Source organism: Ranitomeya variabilis, chromosome 1 (assembly GCF_051348905.1).
Source record: "Ranitomeya variabilis isolate aRanVar5 chromosome 1, aRanVar5.hap1, whole genome shotgun sequence".
NCBI lineage: Eukaryota > Metazoa > Chordata > Amphibia > Anura > Dendrobatidae > Ranitomeya > Ranitomeya variabilis.
This window is the reverse complement of record NC_135232.1, coordinates 770,468,249-770,480,458: the sequence shown is the minus strand read 5'-3', so window position 1 is coordinate 770,480,458 and position 12,210 is coordinate 770,468,249. Positions and strand designations below refer to the sequence as shown.

Genomic DNA, 12,210 nt, shown 5'->3' with positions numbered 1-12,210 from the left:
CTTAGCATTTGCAATCTGACGAGGGCAGGCACATTCAGCTTAGTGTGGCCATTGACCGATTGCTTTCGCGTCTGCTAGTCTTTTCAAGATGAAAACAATCGTAAGGGAAAGCTTTGAGAAAAACAAAATAGCAAGTCAACGGTACCGGGGATTCCCAGCCAGTCTCCCATCCCGGTACTTGCCCAGCCTCAAGCTGCTTAGCGTTTGCGATCTGACGAGGGCAGGCACATTCAGCTTAGAGTGGCCATTGACGGACAACTAGCACCACAGCGGGTCTTTTCAAGAGATATAAAATTGTAAGGGAAAGCTTTGATAAACCCCCCCCCCCAAAAAAAAAAAAAAAGAAACTTGCCCAGCCTCAGGCTGCTTAGCATTTGCGATCTAACCAGAGCTGGCACATTCAGCTTAGAGTGGCCAATGACAGATTGTTCACACCAGTGCGGCTCTTTTCAAGAGGAATACAATCGTCAGGGAAAGCTTGGATCAAAACGAAAAAAACAAGTCAACGGTACCAGGGATTCCCAGCCAGTCTCCCATGCTGGTACTTGCCTAGCCTCAAGCTGCTTAGCATTTGCGATCTGACGAGGGCAGGCACATTCAGCTTAGTGTGGCCATTGACCGATTGCTTTCGCGTCTGCTAGTCTTTTCAAGATGAAAACAATCGTAAGGGAAAGCTTTGAGAAAAACAAAATAGCAAGTCAACGGTACCGGGGATTCCCAGCCAGTCTCCCATGCCGGTACTTGCCCAGCCTCAAGCTGCTTAGCGTTTGCGATCTGACGAGGGCAGGCACATTCAGCTTAGAGTGGCCATTGACGGACAACTAGCACCACAGCGGGTCTTTTCAAGAGATATAAAATGTAAGGGAAAGCTTTGATAAACCCCCCCCCCAAAAAAAAAAAAAAAAAAAAGAAACTTGCCCAGCCTCAAGCTGCTTAGCATTTGCGATCTGACCAGAGCTGGCACATTCAGCTTAGAGTGGCCAATGACAGATTGTTCAAACCAGTGCGGCTCTTTTCAAGAGGAATACAATCGTCAGGGAAAGCTTGGATCAAAACGAAAAAACCAAGTCAACGGTACCAGGGATTCCCAGCCAGTCTCCCATGCTGGTACTTGCCTAGCCTCAAGCTGCTTAGCATTTGCGATCTGACGAGGGCAGGCACATTCAGCTTAGTGTGGCCATTGACCGATTGCTTTCGCGTCTGCTAGTCTTTTCAAGATGAAAACAATCGTAAGGGAAAGCTTTGAGAAAAAAAAAATAGCAAGTCAACGGTACCGGGGATTCCCAGCCAGTCTCCCATGCCGGTACTTGCCCAGCCTCAAGCTGCTTAGCGTTTGCGATCTGACGAGGGCAGGCACATTCAGCTTAGAGTGGCCATTGACGGACAACTAGCACCACAGCGGGTCTTTTCAAGAGATATAAAATTGTAAGGGAAAGCTTTGATAAACCCCCCCCCCCAAAAAAAAAAAAAAAAAAGAAACTTGCCCAGCCTCAAGCTGCTTAGCATTTGCGATCTAACCAGAGCTGGCACATTCAGCTTAGAGTGGCCAATGACAGATTGTTCACACCAGTGCGGCTCTTTTCAAGAGGAATACAATCGTCAGGGAAAGCTTGGTTCAAAACGAAAAAACCAAGTCAACGGTACCAGGGATTCCCAGCCAGTCTCCCATGCTGGTACTTGCCTAGCCTCAAGCTGCTTAGCATTTGCGATCTGACGAGGGCAGGCACATTCAGCTTAGTGTGGCCATTGACCGATTGCTTTCGCGTCTGCTAGTCTTTTCAAGATGAAAACAATCGTAAGGGAAAGCTTTGAGAAAAACAAAATAGCAAGTCAACGGTACCGGGGATTCCCAGCCAGTCTCCCATGCCGGTACTTGCCCAGCCTCAAGCTGCTTAGCGTTTGCGATCTGACGAGGGCAGGCACATTCAGCTTAGAGTGGCCATTGACGGACAACTAGCACCACAGCGGGTCTTTTCAAGAGATATAAAATTGTAAGGGAAAGCTTTGATAAACCCCCCCCCCAAAAAAAAAAAAAAAAAAGAAAAAAGAAACTTGCCCAGCCTCAAGCTGCTTAGCATTTGCGATCTGACCAGAGCTGGCACATTCAGCTTAGAGTGGCCAATGACAGATTGTTCAAACCAGTGCGGCTCTTTTCAAGAGGAATACAATCGTCAGGGAAAGCTTGGATCAAAACGAAAAAACCAAGTCAACGGTACCAGGGATTCCCAGCCAGTCTCCCATGCTGGTACTTGCCTAGCCTCAAGCTGCTTAGCATTTGCGATCTGACGAGGGCAGGCACATTCAGCTTAGTGTGGCCATTGACCGATTGCTTTCGCGTCTGCTAGTCTTTTCAAGATGAAAACAATCGTAAGGGAAAGCTTTGAGAAAAACAAAATAGCAAGTCAACGGTACCGGGGATTCCCAGCCAGTCTCCCATGCCGGTACTTGCCCAGCCTCAAGCTGCTTAGCGTTTGCGATCTGACGAGGGCAGGCACATTCAGCTTAGAGTGGCCATTGACGGACAACTAGCACCACAGCGGGTCTTTTCAAGAGATATAAAATTGTAAGGGAAAGCTTTGATAAACCCCCCCCCCCAAAAAAAAAAAAAAAGAAACTTGCCCAGCCTCAAGCTGCTTAGCATTTGCGATCTAACCAGAGCTGGCACATTCAGCTTAGAGTGGCCAATGACAGATTGTTCACACCAGTGCGGCTCTTTTCAAGAGGAATACAATCGTCAGGGAAAGCTTGGATCAAAACGAAAAAACCAAGTCAACGGTACCAGGGATTCCCAGCCAGTCTCCCATGCTGGTACTTGCCTAGCCTCAAGCTGCTTAGCATTTGCGATCTGACGAGGGCAGGCACATTCAGCTTAGTGTGGCCATTGACCGATTGCTTTCGCGTCTGCTAGTCTTTTCAAGATGAAAACAATCGTACGGGAAAGCTTTGAGAAAAACAAAATAGCAAGTCAACGGTACCGGGGATTGCCAGCCAGTCTCCCATGCCGGTACTTGCCCAGCCTCAAGCTGCTTAGCGTTTGCGATCTGACGAGGGCAGGCACATTCAGCTTAGAGTGGCCATTGACGGACAACTAGCCCCACAGCGGGTCTTTTCAAGAGATATAAAATTGTAAGGGAAAGCTTTGATAAACCCCCCCCAAAAAAAAAAAAAAAAAAGAAACTTGCCCAGCCTCAAGCTGCTTAGCATTTGCGATCTGACCAGAGCTGGCACATTCAGCTTAGAGTGGCCAATGACAGATTGTTCAAACCAGTGCGGCTCTTTTCAAGAGGAATACAATCGTCAGGGAAAGCTTGGATCAAAACGAAAAAACCAAGTCAACGGTACCAGGGATTCCCAGCCAGTCTCCCATGCTGGTACTTGCCTAGCCTCAAGCTGCTTAGCATTTGCGATCTGACGAGGGCAGGCACATTCAGCTTAGTGTGGCCATTGACCGATTGCTTTCGCGTCTGCTAGTCTTTTCAAGATGAAAACAATCGTAAGGGAAAGCTTTGAGAAAAAAAAAATAGCAAGTCAACGGTACCGGGGATTCCCAGCCAGTCTCCCATGCCGGTACTTGCCCAGCCTCAAGCTGCTTAGCGTTTGCGATCTGACGAGGGCAGGCACATTCAGCTTAGAGTGGCCATTGACGGACAACCAGCACCACAGCGGGTCTTTTCAAGAGATATAAAATTGTAAGGGAAAGCTTTGATAAACCCCCCCCCCAAAAAAAAAAAAAGAAACTTGCCCAGCCTCAAGCTGCTTAGCATTTGCGATCTAACCAGAGCTGGCACATTCAGCTTAGAGTGGCCAATGACAGATTGTTCACACCAGTGCGGCTCTTTTCAAGAGGAATACAATCGTCAGGGAAAGCTTGGATCAAAACGAAAAAAACAAGTCAACAGTACCAGGGATTCCCAGCCAGTCTCCCATGCTGGTACTTGCCTAGCCTCAAGCTGCTTAGCATTTGCGATCTGACGAGGGCAGGCACATTCAGCTTAGTGTGGCCATTGACCGATTGCTTTCGCGTCTGCTAGTCTTTTCAAGATGAAAACAATCGTAAGGGAAAGCTTTGAGAAAAACAAAATAGCAAGTCAACGGTACCGGGGATTCCCAGCCAGTCTCCCATGCCGGTACTTGCCCAGCCTCAAGCTGCTTAGCGTTTGCGATCTGACGAGGGCAGGCACATTCAGCTTAGAGTGGCCATTGACGGACAACTAGCACCACAGCGGGTCTTTTCAAGAGATATAAAATTGTAAGGTAAAGCTTTGATAAACCCCCCCCCCCAAAAAAAAAAAAAAAAAAAAAAAAAAAAGAAACTTGCCCAGCCTCAAGCTGCTTAGCATTTGCGATCTGACCAGAGCTGGCACATTCAGCTTAGAGTGGCCAATGACAGATTGTTCAAACCAGTGCGGCTCTTTTCAAGAGGAATACAATCGTCAGGGAAAGCTTGGATCAAAACGAAAAAACCAAGTCAACGGTACCAGGGATTCCCAGCCAGTCTCCCATGCTGGTACTTGCCTAGCCTCAAGCTGCTTAGCATTTGCGATCTGACGAGGGCAGGCACATTCAGCTTAGTGTGGCCATTGACCGATTGCTTTCGCGTCTGCTAGTCTTTTCAAGATGAAAACAATCGTAAGGGAAAGCTTTGAGAAAAACAAAATAGCAAGTCAACGGTACCGGGGATTCCCAGCCAGTCTCCCATGCCGGTACTTGCCCAGCCTCAAGCTGCTTAGCGTTTGCGATCTGACGAGGGCAGGCACATTCAGCTTAGAGTGGCCATTGACGGACAACTAGCACCACAGCGGGTCTTTTCAAGAGATATAAAATTGTAAGGGAAAGCTTTGATAAAACCCCCCCCCCCAAAAAAAAAAAGAAACTTGCCCAGCCTCAAGCTGCTTAGCATTTGCGATCTAACCAGAGCTGGCACATTCAGCTTAGAGTGGCCAATGACAGATTGTTCACACCAGTGCGGCTCTTTTCAAGAGGAATACAATCGTCAGGGAAAGCTTGGATCAAAACGAAAAAACCAAGTCAACGGTACCAGGGACTCTCAGCCAGTCTCCCATGCTGGTACTTGCCTAGCCTCAAGCTGCTTAGCATTTGCGATCTGACGAGGGCAGGCACATTCAGCTTAGTGTGGCCATTGACCGATTGCTTTCGCGTCTGCTAGTCTTTTCAAGATGAAAACAATCGTAAGGGAAAGCTTTGAGAAAAACAAAATAGCAAGTCAACGGTACCGGGGATTCCCAGCCAGTCTCCCATGCCGGTACTTGCCCAGCCTCAAGCTGCATAGCGTTTGCGATCTGACGAAGGCAGGCACATTCAGCTTAGAGTGGCCATTGACGGACAACTAGCACCACAGCGGGTCTTTTCATGAGATATAAAATTGTAAGGGAAAGCTTTGATAAACCCCCCCCCCCAAAAAAAAAAAAAAAAAACTTGCCCAGCCTCAAGCTGCTTAGCATTTGCGATCTGACCAGAGCTGGCACATTCAGCTTAGAGTGGCCAATGACAAATTGTTCACACCAGTGCGGCTCTTTTCAAGAGGAATACAATCGTTAGGGAAAGCTTGGATCAAAACGAAAAAACCAAGTCAACGGTACCAGGGATTCCCAGCCAGTCTCCCATGCTGGTACTTGCCTAGCCCCAAGCTGCTTAGCATTTGCGATCTGACGAGGGCAGGCACATTCAGCTAAGTGTGGCCATTGACCGATTGCTTTCGCGTCTGCTAGTCTTTTCAAGATGAAAACAATCGTAAGGGAAAGCTTTGAGAAAAACAAAATAGCAAGTCAACGGTACCGGGGATTCCCAGCCAGTCTCCCATGCCGGTACTTGCCCAGCCTCAAGCTGCTTAGCGTTTGCGATCTGACGAGGGCAGGCACATTCAGCTTAGAGTGGCCATTGACGGACAACTAGCACCACAGCGGGTCTTTTCAAGAGATATAAAATTGTAAGGGAAAGCTTTGATAAACCCCCCCCCCCCAAAAAAAAAAAAAAAAAAACTTGCCCAGCCTCAAGCTGCTTAGCATTTGCGATCTGACCAGAGCTGGCACATTCAGCTTAGTGTGGCCAATGACAGATTGTTCAAACCAGTGCGGCTCTTTTCAAGAGGAATACAATCGTCAGGGAAAGCTTGGATCAAAACGAAAAAACCAAGTCAACGGTACCAGGGATTCCCAGCCAGTCTCCCATGCTGGTACTTGCCTAGCCTCAAGCTGCTTAGCATTTGCGATCTGACGAGGGCAGGCACATTCAGCTTAGTGTGGCCAATGACAGATTGTTCACACCAGTGCGGCTCTTTTCAAGAGGAATACAATCGTCAGGGAAAGCTTGGATCAAAACGAAAAACCAAGTCAACGGTACCAGGGATTCCCAGCCAGTCTCCCATGCTGGTACTTGCCTAGCCTCAAGCTGCTTAGCATTTGCGATCTGACGAGGGCAGGCACATTCAGCTTAGTGTGGCCATTGACCAATTGCTTTCGCGTCTGCTAGTCTTTTCAAGATGAAAACAATCGTAAGGGAAAGCTTTGAGAAAAACAAAATAGCAAGTCAACGGTACCGGGGATTCCCAGCCAGTCTCCCATGCCGGTACTTGCCCAGCCTCAAGCTGCTTAGCGTTTGCGATCTGACGAGGGCAGGCACATTCAGCTTAGAGTGGCCATTGACGGACAACTAGCACCACAGCGGGTCTTTTCAAGAGATATAAAATTGTAAGGGAAAGCTTTGATAAACCCCCCCCCCCAAAAAAAAAAAAAAAAAACTTGCCCAGCCTCAAGCTGCTTAGCATTTGCGATCTGACCAGAGCTGGCACATTCAGCTTAGAGTGGCCAATGACAGATTGTTCAAACCAGTGCGGCTCTTTTCAAGAGGAATACAATCGTCAGGGAAAGCTTGGATCAAAACGAAAAAACCAAGTCAACGGTACCAGGGATTCCCAGCCAGTCTCCCATGCTGGTACTTGCCTAGCCTCAAGCTGCTTAGCATTTGCGATCTGACGAGGGCAGGCACATTCAGCTTAGTGTGGCCATTGACCGATTGCTTTCGCGTCTGCTAGTCTTTTCAAGATGAAAACAATCGTAAGGGAAAGCTTTGAGAAAAACAAAATAGCAAGTCAACGGTACCGGGGATTCCCAGCCAGTCTCCCATGCCGGTACTTGCCCAGCCTCAAGCTGCTTAGCGTTTGCGATCTGACGAGGGCAGGCACATTCAACTTAGAGTGGCCATTGACGGACAACTAGCACCACAGCGGGTCTTTTCAAGAGATATAAAATTGTAAGGGAAAGCTTTGATAAACCCCCCCCCCAAAAAAAAAAAAAAAAAAGAAAAAAGAAACTTGCCCAGCCTCAAGCTGCTTAGCATTTGCGATCTGACCAGAGATGGCACATTCAGCTTAGAGTGGCCAATGACAGATTGTTCAAACCAGTGCGGCTCTTTTCAAGAGGAATACAATCGTCAGGGAAAGCTTGGATCAAAACGAAAAAACCAAGTCAACGGTACCAGGGATTCCCAGCCAGTCTCCCATGCTGGTACTTGCCTAGCCTCAAGCTGCTTAGCATTTGCGATCTAACGAGGGCAGGCACATTCAGCTTAGTGTGGCCATTGACCGATCGCTTTCGCGTCTGCTAGTCTTTTCAAGATGAAAACAATCGTAAGGGAAAGCTTTGAGAAAAAAAAAATAGCAAGTCAACGGTACCGGGGATTCCCAGCCAGTCTCCCATGCCGGTACTTGCCCAGCCTCAAGCTGCTTAGCGTTTGCGATCTGACGAGGGCAGGCACATTCAGCTTAGAGTGGCCATTGACGGACAACTAGCACCACAGCGGGTCTTTTCAAGAGATATAAAATTGTAAGGGAAAGCTTTGATAAACCCCCCCCCCCAAAAAAAAAAAAGAAACTTGCCCAGCCTCAAGCTGCTTAGCATTTGCGATCTAACCAGAGCTGGCACATTCAGCTTAGAGTGGCCAATGACAGATAGTTCACACCAGTGCGGCTCTTTTCAAGAGGAATACAATCGTCAGGGAAAGCTTGGATCAAAACGAAAAAACCAAGTCAACGGTACCAGGGATTCCCAGCCAGTCTCCCATGCTGGTACTTGCCTAGCCTCAAGCTGCTTAGCATTTGCGATCTGAGGAGGGCAGGCACATTCAGCTTAGTGTGGCCATTGACCAATTGCTTTCGCGTCTGCTAGTCTTTTCAAGATGAAAACAATCGTAAGGGAAAGCTTTGAGAAAAACAAAATAGCAAGTCAACGGTACCGGGGATTCCCAGCCAGTCTCCCATGCCGGTACTTGCCCAGCCTCAAGCTGCTTAGCGTTTGCGATCTGACGAGGGCAGGCACATTCAGCTTAGAGTGGCCATTGACGGACAACTAGCACCACAGCGGGTCTTTTCAAGAGATATAAAATTGTAAGGGAAAGCTTTGATAAACCCCCCCCCCCAAAAAAAAAAAAAAAAAAAAAAAAAAGAAACTTGCCCAGCCTCAAGCTGCTTAGCATTTGCGATCTGACCAGAGCTGGCACATTCAGCTTAGAGTGGCCAATGACAGATTGTTCAAACCAGTGCGGCTCTTTTCAAGAGGAATACAATCGTCAGGGAAAGCTTGGATCAAAACGAAAAAACCAAGTCAACGGTACCAGGGATTCCCAGCCAGTCTCCCATGCTGGTACTTGCCTAGCCTCAAGCTGCTTAGCATTTGCAATCTGACGAGGGCAGGCACATTCAGCTTAGTGTGGCCATTGACCGATTGCTTTCGCGTCTGCTAGTCTTTTCAAGATGAAAACAATCGTAAGGGAAAGCTTTGAGAAAAACAAAATAGCAAGTCAACGGTACCGGGGATTCCCAGCCAGTCTCCCATGCCGGTACTTGCCCAGCCTCAAGCTGCTTAGCGTTTGCGATCTGACGAGGGCAGGCACATTCAGCTTAGAGTGGCCATTGACGGACAACTAGCACCACAGCGGGTCTTTTCAAGAGATATAAAATTGTAAGGGAAAGCTTTGATAAACCCCCCCCCCCCCAAAAAAAAAAAGAAACTTGCCCAGCCTCAAGCTGCTTAGCATTTGCGATCTAACCAGAGCTGGCACATTCAGCTTAGAGTGGCCAATGACAGATTGTTCACACCAGTGCGGCTCTTTTCAAGAGGAATACAATCGTCAGGGAAAGCTTGGATCAAAACGAAAAAACCAAGTCAACGGTACCAGGGATTCCCAGCCAGTCTCCCATGCTGGTACTTGCCTAGCCTCAAGCTGCTTAGCATTTGCGATCTGACGAGGGCAGGCACATTCAGCTTAGTGTGGCCATTGACCAATTGCTTTCGCGTCTGCTAGTCTTTTCAAGATGAAAACAATCGTAAGGGAAAGCTTTGAGAAAAAAAAAATAGCAAATCAACGGTACCGGGGATTCCCAGCCAGTCTCCCATGCCGGTACTTGCCCAGCCTCAAGCTGCTTAGCGTTTGCGATCTGACGAGGGCAGGCACATTCAGCTTAGAGTGGCCATTGACGGACAACTAGCACCACAGCGGGTCTTTTCAAGAGATATAAAATTGTAAGGGAAAGCTTTGATAAACCCCCCCCCCCCAAAAAAAAAAGAAACTTGCCCAGCCTCAAGCTGCTTAGCATTTGCGATCTAACCAGAGCTGGCACATTCAGCTTAGAGTGGCCAATGACAGATTGTTCACACCAGTGCGGCTCTTTTCAAGAGGAATACAATCGTCAGGGAAAGCTTGGATCAAAACGAAAAAACCAAGTCAACGGTACCAGGGATTCCCAGCCAGTCTCCCATGCTGGTACTTGCCTAGCCTCAAGCTGCTTAGCATTTGCGATCTGACGAGGGCAGGCACATTCAGCTTAGTGTGGCCATTGACCGACTGCTTTCGCGTCCGCTAGTCTTTTCAAGATGAAAACAATCGTAAGGGAAAGCTTTGAGAAAAACAAAATAGCAAGTCAACGGTACCGGGGATTCCCAGCCAGTCTCCCATGCCGGTACTTGCCCAGCCTCAAGCTGCTTAGCGTTTGCGATCTGACGAGGGCAGGCACATTCAGCTTAGAGTGGCCATTGACGGACAACTAGCACCACAGCGGGTCTTTTCAAGAGATATAAAATTGTAAGGGAAAGCTTTGATAAACCCCCCCCCCCCCAAAAAAAAAAAAAAAAAAAGAAACTTGCCCAGCCTCAAGCTGCTTAGCATTTGCGATCTGACCAGAGCTGGCACATTCAGCTTAGAGTGGCCAATGACAGATTGTTCAAACCAGTGCGGCTCTTTTCAAGAGGAATACAATCGTCAGGGAAAGCTTGGATCAAAACGAAAAAACCAAGTCAACGGTACCAGGGATTCCCAGCCAGTCTCCCATGCTGGTACTTGCCTAGCCTCAAGCTGCTTAGCATTTGCGATCTGACGAGGGCAGGCACATTCAGCTTAGAGTGGCCATTGACGGACAACTAGCACCACAGCGGGTCTTTTCAAGAGATATAAAATTGTAAGGGAAAGCTTTGATAACCCCCCCCCCCCCCAAAAAAAAAAAAAAAGAAACTTGCCCAGCCTCACGCTGCTTAGCATTTGCGATCTAACCAGAGCTGGCACATTCAGCTTAGAGTGGCCAATGACAGATTGTTCACACCAGTGCGGCTCTTTTCAAGAGGAATACAATCGTCAGGGAAAGCTTGGATCAAAACGAAAAAACCAAGTCAACGGTACCAGGGATTCCCAGCCAGTCTCCCATGCTGGTACTTGCCTAGCCTCAAGCTGCTTAGCATTTGCGATCTGACGAGGGCAGGCACATTCAGCTTAGTGTGGCCATTGACCGATTGCTTTCGCGTCTGCTAGTCTTTTCAAGATGAAAACAATCGTAAGGGAAAGCTTTGAGAAAAACAAAATAGCAAGTCAACGGTACCGGGGATTCCCAGCCAGTCTCCCATGCCGGTACTTGCCCAGCCTCAAGCTGCTTAGCGTTTGCGATCTGACGAGGGCAGGCACATTCAGCTTAGAGTGGCCATTGACGGACAACTAGCACCACAGCGGGTCTTTTCATGAGATATAAAATTGTAAGGGAAAGCTTTGATAAACCCCCCCCCCAAAAAAAAAAAAAAAAAAACTTGCCCAGCCTCAAGCTGCTTAGCATTTGCGATCTGACCAGAGCTGGCACATTCAGCTTAGAGTGGCCAATGACAAATTGTTCACACCAGTGCGGCTCTTTTCAAGAGGAATACAATCGTTAGGGAAAGCTTGGATCAAAACGAAAAAACCAAGTCAACGGTACCAGGGATTCCCAGCCAGTCTCCCATGCTGGTACTTGCCTAGCCCCAAGCTGCTTAGCATTTGCGATCTGACGAGGGCAGGCACATTCAGCTTAGTGTGGCCATTGACCGATTGCTTTCGCGTCTGCTAGTCTTTTCAAGATGAAAACAATCGTAAGGGAAAGCTTTGAGAAAAACAAAATAGCAAGTCAACGGTACCGGGGATTCCCAGCCAGTCTCCCATGCCGGTACTTGCCCAGCCTCAAGCTGCTTAGCGTTTGCGATCTGACGAGGGCAGGCACATTCAGCTTAGAGTGGCCATTGACGGACAACTAGCACCACAGCGGGTCTTTTCAAGAGATATAAAATTGTAAGGGAAAGCTTTGATAAACCCCCCCCCCCCAAAAAAAAAAAAAAAAAGAAACTTGCCCAGCCTCAAGCTGCTTAGCATTTGCGATCTAACCAGAGCTGGCACATTCAGCTTAGAGTGGCCAATGACAGATTGTTCACACCAGTGCGGCTCTTTTCAAGAGGAATACAATCGTCAGGGAAAGCTTGGATCAAAACGAAAAAACCAAGTCAACGGTACCAGGGATTCCCAGCCAGTCTCCCATGCTGGTACTTGCCTAGCCTCAAGCTGCTTAGCATTTGCGATCTGACGAGGGCAGGCACATTCAGCTTAGTGTGGCCATTGACCGATTGCTTTCGCGTCTGCTAGTCTTTTCAAGATGAAAACAATCGTAAGGGAAAGCTTTGAGAAAAACAAAATAGCAAGTCAACGGTACCGGGGATTCCCAGCCAGTCTCCCATGCCGGTACTTGCCCAGCCTCAAGCTGCTTAGCGTTTGCGATCTGACGAGGGCAGGCACATTCAGCTTAGAGTGGCCATTGACGGACAACTAGCACCACAGCGGGTCTTTTCAAGAGATATAAAATTGTAAGGGAAAGCTTTGATAAACCCCCCCCCCCCAAAAAAAAAAAAAAAA

The 12,210-nt window shown here is 48.0% G+C and overlaps 41 pseudogenes; all 41 read right to left on the bottom strand.

Moving 5' to 3' along the window:
• The window catches only part of LOC143800547 (5S ribosomal RNA), a 119-nt pseudogene extending 63 nt beyond the window's left edge, over positions 1-56 (bottom strand).
• A 77-nt stretch (positions 57-133) lies between these two features.
• On the bottom strand, positions 134-252 carry LOC143797977 (5S ribosomal RNA; annotated as a pseudogene).
• A 248-nt stretch (positions 253-500) lies between these two features.
• Positions 501-619, bottom strand: LOC143799941 (5S ribosomal RNA; annotated as a pseudogene).
• A 77-nt stretch (positions 620-696) lies between these two features.
• Positions 697-815, bottom strand: LOC143799171 (5S ribosomal RNA; annotated as a pseudogene).
• Positions 816-1,066: 251 nt separating this feature from the next.
• On the bottom strand, positions 1,067-1,185 carry LOC143799929 (5S ribosomal RNA; annotated as a pseudogene).
• Positions 1,186-1,262: 77 nt separating this feature from the next.
• LOC143799170 (5S ribosomal RNA) lies at positions 1,263-1,381 on the bottom strand (annotated as a pseudogene).
• A 251-nt stretch (positions 1,382-1,632) lies between these two features.
• On the bottom strand, positions 1,633-1,751 carry LOC143799917 (5S ribosomal RNA; annotated as a pseudogene).
• A 77-nt stretch (positions 1,752-1,828) lies between these two features.
• Positions 1,829-1,947, bottom strand: LOC143799169 (5S ribosomal RNA; annotated as a pseudogene).
• A 257-nt stretch (positions 1,948-2,204) lies between these two features.
• On the bottom strand, positions 2,205-2,323 carry LOC143799905 (5S ribosomal RNA; annotated as a pseudogene).
• A 77-nt stretch (positions 2,324-2,400) lies between these two features.
• Positions 2,401-2,519, bottom strand: LOC143799168 (5S ribosomal RNA; annotated as a pseudogene).
• Positions 2,520-2,767: 248 nt separating this feature from the next.
• Positions 2,768-2,886, bottom strand: LOC143799894 (5S ribosomal RNA; annotated as a pseudogene).
• A 444-nt stretch (positions 2,887-3,330) lies between these two features.
• On the bottom strand, positions 3,331-3,449 carry LOC143799882 (5S ribosomal RNA; annotated as a pseudogene).
• Positions 3,450-3,526: 77 nt separating this feature from the next.
• LOC143799167 (5S ribosomal RNA) lies at positions 3,527-3,645 on the bottom strand (annotated as a pseudogene).
• A 245-nt stretch (positions 3,646-3,890) lies between these two features.
• On the bottom strand, positions 3,891-4,009 carry LOC143797961 (5S ribosomal RNA; annotated as a pseudogene).
• A 77-nt stretch (positions 4,010-4,086) lies between these two features.
• On the bottom strand, positions 4,087-4,205 carry LOC143799166 (5S ribosomal RNA; annotated as a pseudogene).
• A 261-nt stretch (positions 4,206-4,466) lies between these two features.
• On the bottom strand, positions 4,467-4,585 carry LOC143799871 (5S ribosomal RNA; annotated as a pseudogene).
• A 77-nt stretch (positions 4,586-4,662) lies between these two features.
• LOC143799165 (5S ribosomal RNA) lies at positions 4,663-4,781 on the bottom strand (annotated as a pseudogene).
• A 245-nt stretch (positions 4,782-5,026) lies between these two features.
• On the bottom strand, positions 5,027-5,145 carry LOC143800542 (5S ribosomal RNA; annotated as a pseudogene).
• A 443-nt stretch (positions 5,146-5,588) lies between these two features.
• On the bottom strand, positions 5,589-5,707 carry LOC143798516 (5S ribosomal RNA; annotated as a pseudogene).
• Positions 5,708-5,784: 77 nt separating this feature from the next.
• On the bottom strand, positions 5,785-5,903 carry LOC143799163 (5S ribosomal RNA; annotated as a pseudogene).
• A 249-nt stretch (positions 5,904-6,152) lies between these two features.
• LOC143798770 (5S ribosomal RNA) lies at positions 6,153-6,271 on the bottom strand (annotated as a pseudogene).
• A 77-nt stretch (positions 6,272-6,348) lies between these two features.
• LOC143799860 (5S ribosomal RNA) lies at positions 6,349-6,467 on the bottom strand (annotated as a pseudogene).
• A 77-nt stretch (positions 6,468-6,544) lies between these two features.
• LOC143799162 (5S ribosomal RNA) lies at positions 6,545-6,663 on the bottom strand (annotated as a pseudogene).
• A 247-nt stretch (positions 6,664-6,910) lies between these two features.
• On the bottom strand, positions 6,911-7,029 carry LOC143799849 (5S ribosomal RNA; annotated as a pseudogene).
• A 77-nt stretch (positions 7,030-7,106) lies between these two features.
• On the bottom strand, positions 7,107-7,225 carry LOC143800734 (5S ribosomal RNA; annotated as a pseudogene).
• Positions 7,226-7,482: 257 nt separating this feature from the next.
• LOC143797988 (5S ribosomal RNA) lies at positions 7,483-7,601 on the bottom strand (annotated as a pseudogene).
• Positions 7,602-7,678: 77 nt separating this feature from the next.
• LOC143799161 (5S ribosomal RNA) lies at positions 7,679-7,797 on the bottom strand (annotated as a pseudogene).
• A 245-nt stretch (positions 7,798-8,042) lies between these two features.
• Positions 8,043-8,161, bottom strand: LOC143798525 (5S ribosomal RNA; annotated as a pseudogene).
• A 77-nt stretch (positions 8,162-8,238) lies between these two features.
• Positions 8,239-8,357, bottom strand: LOC143799159 (5S ribosomal RNA; annotated as a pseudogene).
• Positions 8,358-8,616: 259 nt separating this feature from the next.
• Positions 8,617-8,735, bottom strand: LOC143798870 (5S ribosomal RNA; annotated as a pseudogene).
• A 77-nt stretch (positions 8,736-8,812) lies between these two features.
• On the bottom strand, positions 8,813-8,931 carry LOC143799158 (5S ribosomal RNA; annotated as a pseudogene).
• Positions 8,932-9,177: 246 nt separating this feature from the next.
• Positions 9,178-9,296, bottom strand: LOC143799837 (5S ribosomal RNA; annotated as a pseudogene).
• Positions 9,297-9,736: 440 nt separating this feature from the next.
• LOC143799826 (5S ribosomal RNA) lies at positions 9,737-9,855 on the bottom strand (annotated as a pseudogene).
• Positions 9,856-9,932: 77 nt separating this feature from the next.
• On the bottom strand, positions 9,933-10,051 carry LOC143799157 (5S ribosomal RNA; annotated as a pseudogene).
• A 254-nt stretch (positions 10,052-10,305) lies between these two features.
• On the bottom strand, positions 10,306-10,424 carry LOC143798568 (5S ribosomal RNA; annotated as a pseudogene).
• A 250-nt stretch (positions 10,425-10,674) lies between these two features.
• Positions 10,675-10,793, bottom strand: LOC143799815 (5S ribosomal RNA; annotated as a pseudogene).
• A 77-nt stretch (positions 10,794-10,870) lies between these two features.
• LOC143799156 (5S ribosomal RNA) lies at positions 10,871-10,989 on the bottom strand (annotated as a pseudogene).
• A 247-nt stretch (positions 10,990-11,236) lies between these two features.
• On the bottom strand, positions 11,237-11,355 carry LOC143798047 (5S ribosomal RNA; annotated as a pseudogene).
• A 77-nt stretch (positions 11,356-11,432) lies between these two features.
• Positions 11,433-11,551, bottom strand: LOC143799155 (5S ribosomal RNA; annotated as a pseudogene).
• A 251-nt stretch (positions 11,552-11,802) lies between these two features.
• Positions 11,803-11,921, bottom strand: LOC143799803 (5S ribosomal RNA; annotated as a pseudogene).
• Positions 11,922-11,998: 77 nt separating this feature from the next.
• LOC143799154 (5S ribosomal RNA) lies at positions 11,999-12,117 on the bottom strand (annotated as a pseudogene).
• Between the last annotated feature and the right edge of the window lie 93 nt (positions 12,118-12,210).